The sequence below is a fragment of the Phocoena sinus genome, chromosome 3 (genome assembly GCF_008692025.1).
Source record: "Phocoena sinus isolate mPhoSin1 chromosome 3, mPhoSin1.pri, whole genome shotgun sequence".
Taxonomy (NCBI): Eukaryota; Metazoa; Chordata; class Mammalia; order Artiodactyla; family Phocoenidae; genus Phocoena; species Phocoena sinus.
The window spans coordinates 68,867,113-68,874,541 of record NC_045765.1 but is presented as its reverse complement, the minus strand read 5'-3'; the positions used below and the strand labels follow the sequence as shown (position 1 = coordinate 68,874,541).

The following is a 7,429-nucleotide window of genomic DNA, read 5'->3' as shown; positions in this document are numbered from 1 at the left end:
TAATGCATATATGTGGAACCTAGAAAAATGGTACAGATGAACTGGTTTGCAGGGCAGAAACTGAGACACAGATGTAGAGAACAAACGTATGGACACCAAGGGGGGAAAGCGGTGGGGGGTGGGAGTGGTGGTGTGATGAATTGGGAGATTGGCATTGACATGTATACACTGATGTGTATAAAATGGGTGACTAATAAGAACCTGCTATATAAAAAAATAAAATTCAAAAAAAACATATTAGCCTTCATGTAATTAAATGAATTAATTATGTTCAGAAAATTGAGTTACAGAGATACCCACATATTCCATAAGGCATACTCATACAACTCTTTTATGAAATAACTGGTTTTATTACATGGAGTAAAAATGTTGTATTTGGCAGATACAAGTGCTATGATACATATATATCTCCGTAGCTACAGATAAAATTTTTGACATTTTCTCCAATGCTTGTCCACATTTTAGGATTAGAAAATCTATCATGAGAGATCAGTAACACCATCTGGTATATAAAGTTTGCTATCAGTACCCTATTTCAACCAGAAAAAATCATCCACTATTATTGACTCACCACAATTATTTAGAAAAGGTCTTTTATCAAAAGATTAAATGCATTTTTTTTTTTACTGTAAGTACTCAGCATAGTGTGTAGTAAATTCTCAATTTGTGTCAGCTTTTATTATTTTTATTCAAATTAGTAGGTCTCTCTTGACAGTAAATGATAGAAAACAAATCAAACTAGCTTAAGGATAATAAGGCTTTTATTGGCTTTTGAAAGGTCGAGGGCATTGGCTTCAGGCACAATTTAATTCAGGTGGTCAGTGGTGTTAGGAATCTGTCTTCTTGCATCTCTCCACTTCTCTTTTCTGTGGGTTGACATGTTTCTGAGGCAGGCTATCTCTGCTAAGATGTCTGCTGGCCTTTGCAGATGAATACCCAGTTATCTTCAAGAACAGCAGATAGAGGGTTTCTTTAATCCTGTAGTTATGACAAAGGCTTCAAGTTGAGTCTCACTGGTTCCACTTGGCCTGACTTAAGCCACTTAATCATCCGTGAGCAATCACAACTGACCGGTGGATCCAGAATTCTAGTTACCCAGGACTGGGCCACATTTCTTAGCAGCATAGAACCATAAGGAAAGAAAGCATGGGAATCAGAATGGTGATTGCATGCCAGCCTGGCAAAAAGAAAGCAACAGATGTCCACTGCCTTACTTCATTCACCCACCAAACATTTCCAGAGTTTCTGCTGCATACCCTGTGCTGACTTGTGTATCTGAGCAGCAGAGTGCCGTGTAACTGGGAGTAGGGCAATGGGCAAAGGAGAAAGGAAGAAATTCAAAAGTAAATGACCTAATCCCTCCCCTCAAAGGAGAGATGCCTGTAGGCTCTAAAGACAATAAGAAACAAGGACCCTGTGATGAACTTGTTGACCTAGGTGGTATACATGCAGAGCAGGAGAAAACACTGTGATTGGAGAACTGAGAGAAAACATTTAGGGGGTGGTGTTGAATGATGGACCAAACGTGGATGGGTCAAAGGAAAGGGGGATCTTCTAAAAGGCTGGTGGAATGTTGGTAAAGGCTCAGAGCTTTGGTGCATGGAGTGTGTTGGTGAGACAGGAGGGACCAGGTCTAGAAGGAGAGAGGAGTAGTGCTTGGGAGGAAAGGCAGGCTGTGGTGGATGGGAGAGGGAGGCACTTGGAGGGTGTCTGAATGCTAGGTGGAGCAGTCTAGCACGAACCGATAAAGGCAGAGCTGTGATAGGAGGATGCAAGCTCCTCTTTTGAAAGATGAATCTAGTAACAGGCTATAGGAGGTCCTGGAAAGAAAGATGATGGCAGGCATCCAAAGTTGTGTTTCTGGTACTGCAGAAATTGTGGAGTAAAGTGACAAGGTCTAAGAAGGACGTGAGGCTGTGAGGAGGATAGGAAACGATGCTGAGAGGAATTTCAAAGGGATGATCAATGGGACTTTGAGGAGCTTGTGGAAATTGGGGAGAAAGGAGACGAAGACTCTAAATTATCAAGCCCAGGGCCTTTTCAGAAAATGGAAGAATCATTAAGATGTAGTGATAGGAACCATCATTTCATAGTATTATGGTGCTTTTTTCAGTGGCATTCTCACTTTCTACCATATACTGCAGCTATTTATATGCATGCCTATCTTCAGGAAAGATGTCTAATTTATCTTTGTCTCTTCAACAGGATGAAGTTTGGTGTTCTGCATATGGATGAGTCAATGCACATTTGTTAAATGAATTTTACAGGGGAGAAACTGATTTCTAGGGAGGTTAAACATTTGCTCACCAGGCAAGTCAGTGATAAAATGGCAACCAGGCTCATCTTCTTCTCAATCTTGGATACTTTATTCTTTCTAGTCCTTTAGTGCGACAGTTGTTCTTTTTAGGGGGCAGATGAACCTCTCTAATACAAACTGCCTGGCAAAAAATTGAAGTAGAGATCTGTGTCCTGTCCAGATTACTTCATACCCAAGATTTCTCTCAAAGTCAGAGCATCAGAAACAAGTCTCCCTCTGACCTCTTAAAACCTTCAGTGTTTTTCCATTTAGTTCTATAAATTTAAAATTTTGAGACCATGGAACTCTTCTGAGGTCCAAGATCCTGATAGATTTTGTTTTACATCCAAAGTGCAACACTGGAATAATGCTACAAGAGATTGCAAAGAAGTAAATGATTAAATTTTCTGTAGTGTTTTTCAAAATGTGGTCCCCAGACCAGCAGCATCAGCATCACTTGGGAACTTAAAGATGCATATTCCTGGCCAGCATCCCAGACCTACTGAATCGGAAACTTGGAGATGGGGCTCAGCAAGCAGGGTCTTAACAAGCCCTTCAGGTAATTTTGATGCATTGAAGTTTGGGAACCACTGGTCTTTGGCAATATTCCTCAATGACCTTTGAATCTTTAAAGGACTTAAAATTTGACCTTGCATCAGAATCACCTGGAGGGCTTATTCAGACACTGATGGCTGGGTCCATTTTTAGGAAACCTCATGAAACTCATATTCCCTGCTTAAACGCCCTTGAAACTGGGTTTTGAAAGAGCTGTAAAATTGTTGTGGAATCCATATATATGTATGTAGGACACAAAGGCTCCATTTAATAAAATGTGCCTTCCTGTGAAATACCAAAGCTGTTAGGGAAGGCCCAGAAAAATTAAGCAGAGAGGGCACACCAAGGAAGACTCACTCCTTCCCTGTGAGCACTGATTTGTGGTAAATTGCAAAATTAAGGCTAAAGCAATACTAAGCAAACCAGGGCTAAAAACTCCCATCTGAATTTCAGGTTTAGTTTAGTAAGATGCTGCAGGAGCACAAAGCAGTCATCTGTTTCTGCACACCAATCTGTGTGTAGCACAAGATCCCATCGGTGAGCAAACATTGCCTCTCCTTATCAGGAGAGACTAATTGGAAGCTACAATTAACTGGGTAGTAAATGCCAGGAATTCTGAATCACAGTCACAGAATAGCCTTCATCTGGCACTCTAATGTAAGTGGGGCAGTGATGGCCACTGAACAAAAGAAATGGGATTCTTTGCCTGGAAGAATGTAAAGGGGTGCATCTGGCAGACTTTTAAGATTTGTTGTTTTCCTTGACACACACCCCACACTCAAATTCAGGATTGCTTAGTTGGGAGATGGAGAAAGGAAAGTTGGCAATGTACGAATGGCCGATATACTAGATGGCGGTGAACAAACCCCTGGGTTCGGTTTTACTTCTTTCTTCTCTTAGGTATCATTAAGATTCAGGCTTGGAGTATGATTAGTACATCTCCAGGGTAATTTGAATTTTCTAGAACGATTTCATTATCCAAAGTCCTCTCCTGACCTCTAGTCCTAAGCCACCTTGAAAAGGTTTACTTCTCCGTGGGAAGGCATTGACTCTTCAGGATTTCCAGGAACATTCTCACACATGATTTTTTTTACATCATTAGAATGCTATTTCTTTGTGTATTCATTTATTCATTCATTTGCTCACTCATGTATTCAGTAAACATTTATGAAGCATGCATTCCATTTCTGGCATCTTTCTGGGCCAGTGAGGAATGGTTTCTGCCTCCAGGGGCACCTCATCCTCATGTGGTGGTGAGTGTTGATATCTCTGTCTTTTTATTTAGATTCTTTTTGTTTCCAATCACTACTTTCTCTATTGTGTATTCCTGGTCAAAAGTGACAATATTTTTTAAAAATTGGTACAACAAGTGCCTGAAGACATGAAATTTTGCCTTCTAAAGTTGGAGAGAGTCTCGAGCTCTAGCTGGCAGCCAAGCATACGAGCTCTGCGATCGGCGGCCACCATCGATGTTGCTTCGCTTCCTCTGGGCTCATCTGCGCCACTCGCTCGCCACACACTCTGCCATCATAAGCCGCCACCATGGTAAAACTTGCAAAGGCTGGTAAAAATCAAGGTGACCCCAAGAAAATGGCTCCTCCCCCAAAGGAGGTAGAAGAAGATAGTGAAGATGAGGAAATGTCAGAAGATGAAGAGGATGGTAGCAGTGGAGAAGAGGTTGTTATCCCTCAGAAAAAAGGCAGAAAGGCTACCGCAACTCCAGCAAAGAAGATGATGGTTTCCCCAACAAAAAAGGTTACAGTTGGCACACTGGCAAAGAAAGCAGTTGTCACCCCTGGCAAAAAGGCAGCTGCTACACCAGCCAGGAAGACAGTTACACCTGCCAAAGCAGTAGCAGCACCTGGCAAAAAGGGAGCCACACCAGGCAAAGCATTGGTAGCAACCCCTGGTAAGAAGGGAACAGTCACTCCAGCCAAGGGAGCAAAGAATGGCAAGAATGTCAAGAAGGAAGACAGTGATGAGGAAGATGAAGACGACAGTGAAGAGGAGGATGAGGATGAATTCGAGCCAGCAGTGATGAAAGCCGCTGCTGCTCCTGCCTCAGATGATGAGGATGACGAGGATGAAGATGAGGATGGAGATGATGATGAAGATGATGATGAGGATGATGAGGATGAAGATGATGATGAGGATGAAGATGAGGATGATGAGGATGAAGACAATGATGATGAAGATGATGACGAGGATGAAGATGAGGATGACGAGGATGAAGATGATGAAGACAATGATGAGGATGACGAAGATCACTCTGAAGAAGAAGCTATGGAGACTGCACCAGCCAAAGGAAAGAAAGCTCCGGCAAAAGCTGCTCTTGTGAAGGCAAAGAGCACTGCTGAAGATGAAGATGAAGATGAAGAGGATGACAATGAGGATGAAGTCGAGGAGGAGGAAGAGGAAGAGGAGGAGGAAGAGGAGAAAGAACTTGTCAAAGAAGTACCTGGAAAACGAAAGAAGGAAATGGCCAAACAAGAAGCAGCTCCTGAAGCCAAGAAACAGAAAGTGGAAGCCAGAGAACCAACTACATCTTTCACTCTCTTTGTTGGAAACCTGAACTTCAATAAATCTACTCCTGAATTGAAAATGGGTATCAGTGACATTTTTCCTAAAAATGGTCTTGCAGTTGTTGATGTCAGAATTGGTGTGTCTAGGAAGTTTGGCTATGTGGATTTTGAATCTGCTGAAAACCTGGAAAAAGCCTTGGAACTCACTGGTTTAAAAGTCTTTGGCAATGAAATTAAACTAGAAAAACCAAAGGGAAAAGACAGTAAGAAAGATTGAGATGCGAGAACACTTTTGGCTAAAAATCTGTCTTATAAAGTTACTTAGGAAGAATTAAAAGAAGTGTTTGAAGATGCTGTGGATATCAGATTAGTCAGCAGGGATGGAAAGAATAAAGGGATTGCTTACTTTAAGACAGAAGCTGATGCAGAGAAAACCTTGGAAGAAAAGCAGGGAACAGAGATAGATGGGTGATCCATTTCCCTGTACTATACCAAAGAGAAAGGTCAAAGTCAAGACTATAGAGGTGGAAAGAATAGCACTTGGAGCGATGACTCAAAAACCCTGGTTTTAAGCAACCTCTCCTGTAGTGCAACGGAAGAAACTCTTCAGGAAGTATTTGAGAAGGCAACATTTATCAAAGTGCCCCAGAACCAAAATGGCAAATCTAAAGGGTATGCATTTATAGAATGTGCTTCATTTGAAGATGCTAAAGAAGCTTTAAATTCATGTAATAAAAGGGAAATTGAGGGCAGAGCCATCAGGCTGGAGTTGCAAGGACCCAGGGGATCACCTAATGCAAGAAGCCAGCCATCCAAAACTCTGTTTGTCAAAGGTCTATCTGAGGATACTACAGAAGAGACATTAAAGGAGTCGTTTGATGGCTCTATTCGTGCAAGGGTAGTCACTGACCGGGAGACTGGATCCTCCAAGGGGTTTGGTTTTGTAGACTTCAACAGTGAGGAAGATGCCAAAGCTGCCAAGGAGGCCATGGAAGATGGTGAAATTGATGGAAACATAGTTACTTTGGACTGGGCCACGCCTAAGTGTGAAGGTGGCTTCGGTGGCCGAGGTGGATTTGGTGGCAGAGGCCGGTGAGGCTTTGGAGGGTGAGGAGGCTTCCGAGGAGGCAGAGGAGGAGGAGGAGACCACAAGCCACAAGGAAAGAAGACGAAGTTTGAATAGTTTCTTCTACCCCTGTCTTTCCCTCTTCCATTTGAAAGAAAGGACTCTGAGGTTTTTCCTCTGTTACCTGCTCAATGACGGAGCCTTCTGAGGACATTCCAAGACAGTATACAGCCCTGTGGTCTACTTGGAAATCCATATAGATAACATTTCAAGGGAGGTAACCCTGATGGTGTTGACTGGATATTCCTATAAACTTTTTAAAGAGATGAGTGACAGAGCTAACCCTTATCTGTAAGTTTTGAATTTATATTGTTTCCTCCCATGTACAAAACCATTTTATTCCTACGGAGTTTCGGTTTTGGTTTTTTGTTTTTGTTTTTTTGCACTGGGGGGTTGTAAAGGAAAGCAGAATGTTTTATCATGATTTTTGCTTTAGCAACTTTGGGACAAATTAAAAGTCCTAAACTCTGGTGACAGACTTGTTAAAAAATAAAATAAAATAAAGTTGGAGAGAATAATTTGAAAGTTTCTATTGATTTTTTGTTTCTAAAGATGAAAACATTAATTTCCATTAATAGTAGGTTTTCTGTTGTTTTAGCAAAAATACCACCATCTGATTTCTCACTCATTGATTTAAAAAATATATATTGAATGACTATTATACGTCAAGAACTGTTCTGGATCTTTGGGATGCATTAGTGAATAAGAAAGGCAAGACCCCTGTCCCAGTGGAGATCACATTCTCAATGGGGGAGAGAGAGACAATGCTATAATAAATAAGTAAATTATGTGGTATGTTAGAAGATGTTATTTGCCAAGGGAAGAAGGATATTTATATGGGGGATGGGATGGGGAGCTATAGGGCATGTTGTAGACATGAATAAATAGCATATATTCCCCCACTGTTCTTGAACAAAACCTTTGAAATCA

General features: G+C 41.5%; 1 pseudogene; it reads left to right on the top strand.

Moving 5' to 3' along the window:
• Positions 1-4,393: 4,393 nt before the first annotated feature.
• Positions 4,394-6,556, top strand: LOC116751545 (annotated as a pseudogene).
• The last annotated feature ends 873 nt before the right edge of the window (positions 6,557-7,429 follow it).